Below are 12,792 nucleotides of genomic sequence, written 5' to 3'. Positions count from 1 at the left end.
CCCCAGACAGCTTGGTCAGGCCTGGGTTTTGGAATGCCTCCAGCTCTCGTTTCTATCCATAATGTGCAGCTGAGCATATGCTTTAGGATCTCTTAAAGAATGAGTGTAGCATGAAGGCTGAAATGAGGCGTGGACGTGTCTGCTAATTAGAGCAGCAGAGCAGGGAGCTGGAAACCAGCTGGGAATCAGCTCCTCTGCACCAGTGATCTCCCTCACCTGCAGAAATTCATATTTTGGGGCTCAAGGTGTTAGGAATGGCACAAAAAAACTGTGGGGATTGCATTAAAAAACGTTGTCATTGATGTGATCTTTAGACAGGGAGGGGAGAGACACTCAACAGAGCAACAGAGCTCTCCTAAGGGATTTTCCTGAGTGCAGGGGGAATCCTGTCCAGAGGGCCATGAAGATGGTCTAGCAGGATGAGAAAGTTTTCTTCAAGTATAATTGTCGCATGAATTTCTGCTGCATGACTTCCCAGTATTCCCAGTATCCTCCTGGTTGCTCAGGGCGTGTATCTTTGTTGGATCCTTCCTGCTGGTGCTCTGATTCCACACGGTGCCTTCCACACTCCTGATAAAACGCTGAGTTCTCTACGAGGCCTCTGATGCTGAATTTGATATCCAGATAGTTCCTGCTTTATCACCCCAGCTCAGATACCAGCACTTCCTCCAGCTCGTGGCTTCACTGTTCCTTTCTGATTATCCCCCAATTTCCAAGTTTCACCACCTTTGTCATATTCCAGCAGATAGCAGCTTCCTGCTCGATATTTGATCGTGTGCTGGTGCTGAGAGTGTGGTAACCTGCACACCTTGTGTTTGTCAGGCACCAGCTCAGCGCTGCCTGCCTCAATTGATGGACTTTTATCTCGTGGAATTTGCTTTATCTCAACAGCTCTTCCTCTCCTCCTTTTCCAAGATCAGGAAAGCCTTGCTGCTGCTCTCCTATCAAAAATGTTTATACATCAATGCAGGTGAGATGGGAATTTAGCCTTAACATCTGTGCAAGTGATGAGTGTGCTGATGTTCAGGGGATTCATAAAAGTTTGGGCCTGTGGAGTCTTTGCTCCTTATTTGCCAGGGTCGGGATTAAATGTACAATTAAATGTTCAGACTCCGATGTTTCTTAGTTCTTATCTATATTACAGTCTCATAAGTTGTGAATTCTGCAGTACTTGACTTTAACAGGCTGACAATGGAGCCCCATCTCTCTCTCTGTAAGGTCTTTTAAGGATAAACTGTCCAATTAACAAATGACCCCTAAATTATTTTTACTTTTAACCCAATAACCAACCACCCGTGGCCCGCAATGGGGACTTTTTATCCAATTACACAAAACCACCCAAACCCATGGAGGAGAAGGTGAAGAAGAAGGTGAAGAAGAAGGTGAAGAAGAAGGACCAGCCTCCACCCTAAAACCTCCATCTTGCTTTATATCTATTCCTGCATTCTAAACCCTTAAACTCTGAGTTTTCATCTGTGATATCACACACTTCTATCCAAACTCCACCCCCCAATCCCAGTTCCACCATTCCATTTTGGAAGCTTCTCCAGGACCTCAGGTTAGTGCAGGGTTCTCCTGGGGGTCAGTGCCTGGCAGCACAGAAAGTCTGGAATTCTCAGTAACCACAGCTTCAACATGGGCCTACTCAAATAAATACTCATTCTATTAAAACAAGATTTACAGGGCTGGAACTGTGGCACGAAAATGCTGAACTTACCCCATAAAATTCCTGGACGGTTTTGCCTTGTCTGTCCTGCTTAGATTTGTGAGCATGTGTGCCCATGTTAAACTTCTTTTTGCAGCTGCTATTGCTAGTTTAGCTTTTTTAATCTGATTTTATTGTGCTGTAAACTCCTTTTTCTCTTCTGGAAAGTAATTTCACTTCCCTCTGTGTGAGGAATGTGGTAAAAAACTTACAACTATTAAGTAAAAAAATATAGAGAGTTTTGTTTGCCTCCAGCCTGGTTTTTTATTTTACCTCTGGAAGCTTTTGGCAATATCTGTGGCCTGGGAAGTGGTGCTTGTTTTGCAAGCTTTCCAATTAAGCAGCTTTTCTTCATCAAATTCTGCTCTTGAGGACTTTCAGCATCTGCTGGTTCAGAGGAAAAGGTTCTCAATGAAAATCCTAATTTCAGAAGCACTTTCTAATGGCAGCATTTGAGTTTTTATAGGATATTTCAGATTTTCACCCCAAACTCTAACCCGTATTTTGAGAGATAATTAAGCTCAGTCTCAGCCTTAAAGCAACTGGGGAATAAAGAGATTTATCCAAACTTCTGGCTACTCTGAGATGAAAAAATGCCTCTTTTAAAACACTGAAAGTTGAAAAAGCCATGGAGGAATAGCAGGGAAATTGTCTTCTCCTCCATTTCATGTTTATTTTATGGGTACTTTCCATGGCTGAATAAATTATAGGGACTCTTACATCCTGAATGACAGGTTTTGGCTGCTTTTAAAGTCCTTCAGTTTTTCCGACAGGTTTTGAGGCTCCAACCTTGGGAAGTACCACAAGAGACCAGAGAAAATGGGATTAATTTGGTGAATGGCACAAATCAAGCTCTGTAAAAAAAATGCTGGTGGGTTTTATTTGAACCCAATGCTGTTGTCTTTTAAATTTTTATTTTTATTATTGTCATTACTCTATTTAATTCTATTAATAATTTTCTTTTTTTTTCATTATTATTTTATTATTTTTCTACTATCATCATTCTAATTATTCTCATTATTATTAATTCTGAGCAGAGAATCTGCTCTATTCACCAGAGCAGGATTACATTCTTTGTATAATATTTTTCCCTGCATTTTTTCATTTTCAGCTCCAAGTTTTCAAGCCAGCTCCAGGTAAAATGTGGAATATTCATGAGGAATGTGGTGTCAGCCACAGAGAACTGAGGTAGAGCCACATTTAAGTCAATTAAACCTTGATCTGGACAGGTAATTAATGTATTTTTCATTGACAACAATGAAGGAAAGGTTAAAAAATATGAATATTGGAATACCTAGAAAAAACCAAACCCAAAACCACAAAAAAGCAGAATTGAAGACAGAAATCACCACCACAACCAAATAAATGCAAGCAATATTTCATATTTTTCATACTAAAAGCCATTTATTTCAAATTATTCACAGAAAATATTAATATATGATTCATCTCTCCTTAAATATTCATTTGAGTTGATTATAAAAAACAAAATCCCTGTTTTTTCAGTGGTTTTTCTGCAGCAAAAGCATGTTTGGAGCACTTGAAAATCTGTTTTTCTTTTTGTTCTGCCTCATTTATTTGTTGTTTTCAGCCAAGGTTTCAGTTGAGCACTGCAAAGTGTCAGAGGTGGTTAAAGAACATTATTGATTCTAAAACTGCTGAAAGACAGAACAAGTTTGGGATGAAGGGATCATTTTTCTGCACAGTGAAGGTTTCTCAGCCTCCAGTTTTGTTCCAGGGTGACTGGATTGAAATGGGTTTTTAATGAGTTGAGGGAAGTGCTAAACAATATCAGCAAAAAAAGAATAGATTTTATAAGATTTAAGAGCAAAAAGAGGGAGATTTTATAAAATAACAGAGTAAAAAGAGGTAGATTTTATAAAATTATTCAGGGGCAAAAATAATAAGAGGCAGATTTTATAAATTACTTCAGGTTTTCTTGGCTGAACAGGAAATGTTGTTGGCTTGATCTACAGGAATTACATGAAATGGTAGGAAAATCCAAGTTAAAACAGGCAGAATTATTGAGGTTAGCAAAGAGTTAATGGATTTGGAAAGGAAAAAATTATTTGACAGAGCTGGGTACAAAACCAAACAAGGATTTTTGCCTATTTTAGTGCTGCTTGGAAAAAACAAACAAAGGATTAAGTGGCTTTAAATTAGAGGATGGAAATAATACCTCAATTATTATTTAGGAATTTGGAAGTCCATGACAGGAGCTGTTGAGATCTGAAATTACTAAAAAATTTATCTTAGTGGTGTCTGTGGTACAAAAGGAAGTTTCTTGTATTGGTTGTGTTCCATATTTTAGGAATCAGCAGAAGTAGAATTGATTCAAGGATATCGTTGTGGGAGATTTCCCAAATTTAGGTTGGAAACAGATTTGGAATTCCAGTGGCTCAAACCCACCCCTGAATCTTGAAGCAGCAAATATTTCTGGGATCACAAAGAGTCAGGAAAGAGCTCCTTTCTCCTCATTTTCTGGTCTCACCCATCTATTCCAGGAGCTGCCTCAACATCCTGACTGTGATTTCCACCTGCTCCAGGTTTTTTTTTGGAGTGCAGCTCAGGAATTGTTGGAGAAGGACTCTAAAACCAAACCCAACCATTTGCTCAGTTCACGCCCTGTCCCCAAGAGGCACATCCTGAACAGTTCCAGGGATGGGCTTTCCACCTGCTCCAACCCCTGAGCAACCTTCTCGTGGAGAACTTTTTCCTGATATTTCATCTAAACTCCCCAGCTCAGTCTTGAGGAGCATTTGGGAAAGATCCTCATTGGATCAAGCTTCTCCTTGAAGTCACATGGTTATATCTGATGCAGGTGTGGGCACTTTTTACCCAATTTATAATTTTTTTTTTTAAGTATGTTTATTTTGATGAGAAAGCAAAGAGATCACGTTTCTTGAGCTATTCCATCTATTCCTGCTCTTTATTCCTGTTTTGTGGTGAGTTGGCAATAATAGCAAAGGAGATTCCAGGATTTCTGAAGGCTCCCTAACAGCTCCTTTGGACAATACTGTGTGGTTTTGCTTACCTGGCTCCCAGACTTACCAATCAATAAGTCCTGCCTTGTGTCTGGGTATTTTCTGCTCCTCCAGAGCTGTCATTTCTCACGCTGCATTTAAAAATGGGCTTTTTCCAAAGCCATTTCTTGGAGTGGTTCGGGTTGAACATCGCTATTTAAGATCAACCCTTGCAAGAAATCAGGTTTAAACTTGAAGTGAAAAATGCTTTTTCTGAAATACAGCAGGCTGAGATCTGACAGTGCCTTCAGCTGCTATTTTCAGTCTCTTCTCCAAGTTTTTATGCTTCATCCTGAACCCTCCCTAGAGACTTGGTAAAGCAAATGTGGAAAATGCCACTGTGCTCTTTATAAATGTAGACTAGAAGAGTTTCAAACCCCAAAGTTTATCTGTCAGCATCAGGAAAAGCTACATTTCATACACTGAGTATGATTTGTTTCTCAGTGACAGCTCTTGTTCAGATCATTTTGTTGTAATTTTGACTGGGTTGAGTGAATATTCTTTACTTTTCATGAAATTTTGGGTCGTTTTACACATCCCTGGTATTTTTCCTAAGGGAGCAGCTGTTATAAAAACTTTCTTGTTATGTGAAGTTTTCTCTTGGTGGCTTTGTTTTTTTTTGTAGAATCACCTGATTTTAGAATAAGGGAAAGGAAATGGATATACACTAAAACTTCTGCCACTGATCATGTTCTCCTCTATTTTTTGACAATCAAATTCCAAGAACTTTCAATCAATGCATTAAAAATTTGGGTGGTATTGTCCTGTATCCCAGCAAATCCCTTGGGAATATGACTCCACCTGGAGGGCTCTGGGTGTGGGGATGGATTCAGAGGGTTTGTATTGTGTAATGGAGCAAATCTAAATATTTTATTCCCTTGGAGGATTTGAAAGCTTAAAATAAACAATGAAATCATGACAAGTCGAATTTCCCCTTCCCCCTGTCTATCCAATCTCTAAGATATCCACTACATAAAAAACTGAGAGTCTTTGCTCTTGAGCTGCCTTTCCAAATGGATTAATATGATTTATTCCACTGAATCTCTGAATTTCCATTCAAAGACATCCTGTGTTTTGGGAGGGATATAAAAGTGTGGAAGAAATTTCATGGTGGTGTCTCCTCTCAGCTAAATCAACTCACTGAATTATATTTAGCAGAGTGTGATACTCCTGAACTTGGGAACAAATCTGTCTGGGGGGCTTGGGAATGGTGAAAACTGATGCCCTGAATGCAATTTGTTTGGTTTTGTGCTCTCTGGCTTCATAAACTCTTGAAAATTGCCATAAATACAGTCAGGCACAATGCAGCAAGAACCAGAGGAAAGCATAAACCTCTCCTCTGGATTTTCCAGTTCCATGCACATTATCTTTGAAATGCTCCTTTAAAATGTGGATTACTCATGGTATTCTGGAACCCTCCAAACATGACAGGAAACCAGGGACTCTGGGGGCTTGTCACCCACATTTGGGACACCAGACTGAGGGAGAGGAGCCTAAAGGGTGAAGGCAAATATTTAGCAGTGTGAAAAGAAGCATTTTGACCCTTTCATGTGTCAGTAATTCATCCTGTCCATGGCAAAGGAACATACCTGACAAAAAGCTGAATTTAATTGTCCCACGTTGTTACTGCCAGATGCTCCTAAATAACCTTTGTTGTTGCAGCTGCCAGGACTCAGCTGATAAAAGATGTTTGGATTCACTTCATCATCCCTTTTCTGGAGCCACAGGAGTAAGGAAAACACTTCATCTTCTCTGAAGGGTGGAAAACAGAATTTAAAGCCTCCAAGTTTGGTGTGGTTTAATTAATGGGAAGCTGCTCCCTGTCCCATTTGGATAAAATCAGAAATCAGGGAATAGGGGACAGAATTTTTGGAATATTTGCTAAACTGTGCAGGGCTGGATCTCTTCTGGAATTGAGACATCATTCTAAAAAATAAGGGATATAATCTTCTTTGTAGCCTTGTGTTTCTTGAAAATTGAGGTGCATTTCTAATCTTCTGTGGGCAGAACTGTCGTGAAGCCCTAAAAGAAGAGAAGTGCTTTGAATACAGTTAGGTTTCAGGCAAAAAAAAAAAAAAGAAATGTACTAAAATGATGGGTAAAAATTCTTCTTCCCCTCATTTCCATCAAGGCTACCTTTTGATATTTGGCTCTCTGATTATTTTCTGAAATTAAAAAAATATCCATGTCCTGGTCTGCACAACTTTGAGGTCACATTTCCTTGGTGGGTTTGATGTTCCAAGCAAGACTTGGACTTTTGTGAGTATTAGAGCCCATCATGAGAATTAGATCAAGGCTTTTTATTTATTTTTTAATTTTTTTATTGAGCCTTTCAGAGCGCCCTTCATTGCCAGTGGAGATCAGGATGGGGCTGCAATTTCTGTAATGGGTGTGGAGGAGGAAATCAATGACAACCTTTGGTTGTCCTCTGGCACCACCAACAAAGTCTTTGCCTTCCCTCCACCACGCAACAATCAGATTTTTATTAAGTGAGAGCTGCTTATCACTTGGAACCTTTCATTTTGCTTTCGAAACTTATTGAAATTCAGTTTTTCTGTTAATTGGGTTCTATCTGCTGCTGGGGTGGAGTTGTTTTTCCTAGGAAGTACAAATAGTATTTATTAGTGATTTAAAATTGCATCTATTGTTATTTCCACAGATCTCCTTCATGGCCACCTCCCTTTTCAATTTCATGTATTTGTGTAATGTTCAAGGAACTATTCTGTAGGTAAATGATGACAACCATAAAAAATTATTCTTCAGGACCAGCTTCTGCTTTAACTCCTGTAAATCCATGAACTCTCCTGGACACATTGGATGTCCAATTCCTTAAAATTAACCTCCAAACTCTTTTCTCACCTGGTGATCTCCAGTGATTTAAAATGAAAGTTATGTACATGAGTTTAGTCTCATATGATTAAGATCTGGAATGATAAAACCCAAATTCCAAATGCAATTTATTAGTATTGCTGAAAAATTGCTTCCATTCTTTAAAATGTCCTGAAAAAAGAGAACCAAATTTTCTAAGTGGCCTGAACAAGAGACAGAAATGTGCTGGAAAAAAAAACCAAACAAAATGAAAGGAAAATAAAAAGAATATTTTGGCCAAGCACAAATCAGAGCTTCCAGGACTTGTGTTGGACTCACTGTCCCTGACAGTGATGCTTCCCTACTTTCCTGTGTGGGAAAATAGGGATTTTAATCCTTTCCCTTCTGATCCCAGGGCACGCTGGAAGAGATTACCCCAATCCCTTAACAGACATGAAATTTTACTTTTTTATTTTTGAACTGCAATTTTACCTCCATGTAAAAATCCCATATATTTTAGCAGGCCTCAGGAACACCAAAACTCGTTCCTTTAGTGGAGGGAAGTCAACTTCTTTAAACAGCTGATGCTTTGATCTGACTTGCAGATAAGAGAGGGATAAACAAGCATTTCCCAGCATTTTCCCTCCATTCTTGCAGCAAGAATGGAAGCAGCAGATCTATTGCTCAGCCTGATGTATCTGAATAAATAACACATTAAAAAGATCTGTTTATCTGTTTGCCTTCTCCCCTCCTCAAAACCAAACTGAATTTTAATGCATGCCTGAATTTAAAAAAAAATATGGAGCGGTTAGAGTTGTTATTTTAAAAAGATGGAGAAATGCTTGTGAATCTTGCATAGATATTAATAAATAATAATATTAAATGAGTAGCATCCTCTTTTCTTGTCTAATGTTCTAGTTTTTGTTTTGTGCCTGCTGCTATAAATCATGCAGGATGTTCCTCCAGCTCCTGAGACACCCAGAAGAGGCTTTTGCTGGGTCATGAGTTTAGAAATTTGCTTTTTTTTGCCCAAAACATCTGGTTTACATGCTCACCTTCATCCCAGGTGAGAAATGACAGGAGGAAAACATAATTATCTTTGAAGCTGTGCTTGGCTATTTGTACAGGAACCATGCCCTGTACAAATTATTGTATGCCCTGATTGGAAAAGGTGAGTATTGCCAACTGCAGGGAGCTGGGAGTGCTGGAATGACACGAAGGAAAAAGTGTTTGTGGCAATAAAAATGTAAAATCTGGGCTCTAACTGCATCCCTGTGTGCAGAGGGGATGGAGTGGGAAGGGCGAGGCTGTGCAGTGGAATAATCCGAGGGGTTTATTCACAGAGGCCGTGAAAGCGGAATTTGAACGGGCTCGCGGAAATAAATCGGGATTTCTGCTGCAGAAACTTGTGGGAAATGTGGGGGTTCAGCCCAGCTGCGGCAGAAATATCAAAGGCAGCACTTTGTTGGTAAAGGAGAGCGTGGCCATGGCCTTCCTTGGGGTGACACTGGCAGGGAGGTGAAGCTGCTGCACCCACAGGGTGGGCTCAAGGTTATGGGAATAAATCACATGGGGCTCCATTTTCTTCATGGTGGAAAATTATTTACATAACTCCTTTTTATCCACTTTTATCTAATGGTGTAAAAGCAGTTTATACAGGTCCAGGTTGTTTATTTAGTTTTTTTTTTTTCCCAGGAATAGATTGTTATGTTAACAAACTGCTGACACCAGGATTGTTTCTGCATGGGAACTTGCAGAGGCTGCCTTGACTCAGAAGAAATGACAGAACAGCCAGAGCAGGCCTGGTTTTATAAGGCTTTTTGTTATAATTTTTCTACCTTACTGCAACACAAGGTGCCATGGCCAAGGCAAGGGAGTCACTTGTAGGTCAGTGATTGTGGTCTGACTGAGGCCAATGGTTCAGAACTCTGAGAAACTTGTGTTAAAACAAATAAATTTCTCTTTTCAGGACAGTTATTGCATGTATTTTTTCTTTCTTTGGAGGCATTTTTCAGAAAGGCAAGAAATTTTTGTGCTGTGACAAAACAAGAGCTGCCATATATCAAACAGAGTCCTTTGGTTTCCTTTTCTGTTTGTTGGTTTATGTTTTGAAGTTGCTGTGACCTCCACATACACCTAAAAAATTTCTTTGGCAGCTTTCTCTTCCCTGCGTGTGTTGTCCCAGCTATGATCCCAACCTTCCCCAAATTTGTGTTCCTTTGTTCTGCTCAGTCCTGGCACCACGAGGCCTCTGTCCCACAGGACCTGGCTCTGGGAATAACTGGATATCCATGAAAGCCTCTTTCATCTTGATTTGGGAAGAAAAACCTAGAGGAGTATTGAGGCAGGAAGAATCTTGGATTGAAAGCAAAGGTAAGGGTTTCATTCCTAGTGGCTGCAATATTTAGTTATGTTTATCTTTACAATCAGCTCTTCGAGTCTGATCTTGGATCAAGCAAAATAAGCCAGGCTTTCATTTGATATTGTCTTTTCAATTGTAGTTTTTGATACCCTTGTGTTTATTCATTTCATGTAATTTTAGGACAAAACATAACAAAAAAAGTGCTCTTGTTGGCAGCTCCTGTTGAACTTAATGTCTCTTTACTAAATTCAATTTAGGATTTACTCCACTTCAAGCATTTTTCACCCAGAATCTCATACTGTGGCAAACTTCTCATTTTGGTGATACAGGTATTTCCCTTGTTAGCTGCAGCCTGTGGTTTTTATGTTTTGATGGAATGAATCAGTCTAGAGGCCAAAAATTCTGCTTTCAGGTCCCTTTTCAGTTCCTGCCTATGGAATAAATTTACAGCTGCACAAAATGTAAACCAACAACACCAGAGGAAAGGTTTTAATTCCCAGGAGCTGGAGGAAAAGTGGCAGGGCAGCCTCCCTCGTGCCTGATTTTCACCTGTCTCAGCTGAAGGGCATAAGGGGATCTGGAGCAAACTCAAGACAGGGATAACTCAGGGAATGAGCACTTGGATCCCTTCTAGTCTAAAATTCCCAGGGCTATTTTTTAAATACAAAATTGTTTGTGGCAGTCCCTAATCTGATGCAGACAAGGAATGGGAGGAGAGGTCATCACCCTGCTTGGTTCAAAGAGGAGGTTTTCCTGAAATTCCCATTTATTAAATGGACACAAAGGATATCTTGAAATTTTCAGTGGATCCCTTGCTGGTGCCATATTTCCTTCAGTTTGGCACCTGTGCTTTTAATTTCCACTGTGCCCTTCAGGAGTTTAAGATGACAATTCACCTCCAAAATTTAGGGAAAAAATTAGATGAAAACATCAGATGTAGAAAAACTAAATCCACACTATCTCTCCATGCCCCCTGAAAATATCTCTTACTCTCCAACAGAAAAAAACTAGATTAGGAAAATTCTGTTTGCCTCAGGAATAATTTCAGTATTAACGAGAGTGTAACTGTACCTTTCAAATAATTTTTATTCCGTGGTTGGAAAAGTCTTTTGGGTGTGAATTTTCTCCCAGTTGCACCTTTCCATCAGTGGGATTTTTCTGGGATTTCTCTCAGTGCTGAGCTGGGATGGATGAGTCAATGTGTTTGTGGTTGGATGGGAGTGGGCTGGGAGAGCTGCAGGAAATGGGATGTGAAACATCCACATGGAGAAACAGGGCTGGGAAACGACTGCAAAACCCAACAGTTGCTCCTCTCCGACCAAAACACAGATTCCACACCAAACTCCACAAATATCACAGCTGCCACAAGCTGTGGGAGCAAAGATTCCCACGTGGAGAGGTTTAGATTGAAGTTTCAGGAAAAATTCCTGCAGGAATTTGTTAAGGAAAAATTCTCAAGCCCTGGCACAGCTGCCCAGGGCAGGGATGGAGTCCCCATCCCTGGAGGGATTTCAAAGTTGTGGAAATGTGGGTTAGGGGTGGTCCTGGCAGTTCTGGTTCACTTGATGATCTTAGAGGTCTTTCCCGACCTTAATAATTCCCATTCTGTGAGGTAAAACAGCCCTGGACAGATTCCAGCCGTGAGTAAAATGCATTTTTGACAGTTGCGAGGATATAAAACAGCAACAGAAATTTAAAGCCTTTAATAAAAAGCTTTCCAAAGGACTTTTTGGGAATTTCATATCCAGTTTGGGCCCAGTGAGGCTTTGGGAGGTGGAAGCAGAAAAATAATTACTTTGAATAATTGACTCGGATGGATATGATGCACAAGTCTGGAAATAATTTCTTCCTAAAACAAATCATTGTGGAGTGTGAATTCAGAACACAGCAAAGATTGGTGGCTTTCCTTGGTAATTTGTTTAGTTTGGTTTATTTTGCCAGAAATTTCTATCCGTACATTTGAGGACAAAACTGTACCTCTGGGAACTTCACGTACAATGCACAGAAAAATGAATTTTTAAATGGGAAATAATAAGAGTAATTCATCATTACTGACTACCCCGGTGCAAATTTATAGCAGCTTCATTTTTAGCCATTAATAAACAGGCTAAATATTAACATTAATTTCCCTGGAATATTGGTTATTATATTATTGAGTTATTAATGAATTATATTATTGAATTGTATCCTGAACACCCAGCATGCTAAATGTGGTATTTAATTGTAAATTACCGCCTCATTTCTCCATAGTTTTAAACCACAATCAATATTTCACAGTTTTTGTGGTTTATATCTCATGCTTTGGGTTTTTCACCACCTATTTTTGAAAACTATCTTTTGTGAGAACCCTGTTGTTCGCTTCTTCACTCGAAATCAGGATTTTGATGAAACATGTAAGAACTAAAAATGGGAGGGTAAGAGTTTAATGCTTTTTGAAATGCTGTGTAATGCTTGGAAGAGTCCCATCACTTGTACCAGGAGCCTTCATGCATGATCCCAGAATGGGTTTTTTATATGGGAAAAGTCAGGAATAGAATAGCTGCTTCATTCCAGGCTTTTTGTGGAATGACAAACTGATTGCCTCTGACTGCTAAAAGCAGGATTTAAATGTGCTGAACAAATTGGCTTTTAATATTTCCCTATTTATATAAATGTATATCACCTTAAAATATGGGATTTCCATTTGGGATTATGTTAATGGAAAAGTTCAGCTTCACAGGCAACAGGATGGAAAAAGCTGTTGGGTTTTAGCCTTTGGTTCAATTTGGGGATGTGTAAAACTCATCAAACTGGGTCACAGAATGAGCACCTGGAATATGAGCTGCAGATCTGATCCTTGTGGGCCTGGAAAACAGGAAATTGAGTGTTGGGAGGTATTGAACTCTGAGCTTGAAAAT

General features: G+C 39.5%; 1 long non-coding RNA gene across 1 annotated transcript in view; it reads left to right on the top strand.

Moving 5' to 3' along the window:
• Positions 1-8,751, top strand: part of LOC140684739 (uncharacterized) — a 59,896-nt gene extending 51,145 nt beyond the window's left edge. Inside the window, exons 5-7 of the long non-coding RNA XR_012057447.1 lie at positions 892-970; positions 2,817-2,934; positions 6,388-8,751. This is a non-coding gene — a long non-coding RNA (uncharacterized lncRNA). The remainder of the gene's footprint in view (positions 1-891; positions 971-2,816; positions 2,935-6,387) is intronic.
• Positions 8,752-12,792: the final 4,041 nt, after the last annotated feature.

Source organism: Taeniopygia guttata, chromosome 9 (genome assembly GCF_048771995.1).
Source record: "Taeniopygia guttata chromosome 9, bTaeGut7.mat, whole genome shotgun sequence".
NCBI classification, from domain to species: domain Eukaryota; kingdom Metazoa; phylum Chordata; class Aves; order Passeriformes; family Estrildidae; genus Taeniopygia; species Taeniopygia guttata.
The sequence above is the reverse complement of the archived record's forward strand: the minus strand, read 5'-3'. Positions and strand labels throughout refer to the sequence as shown.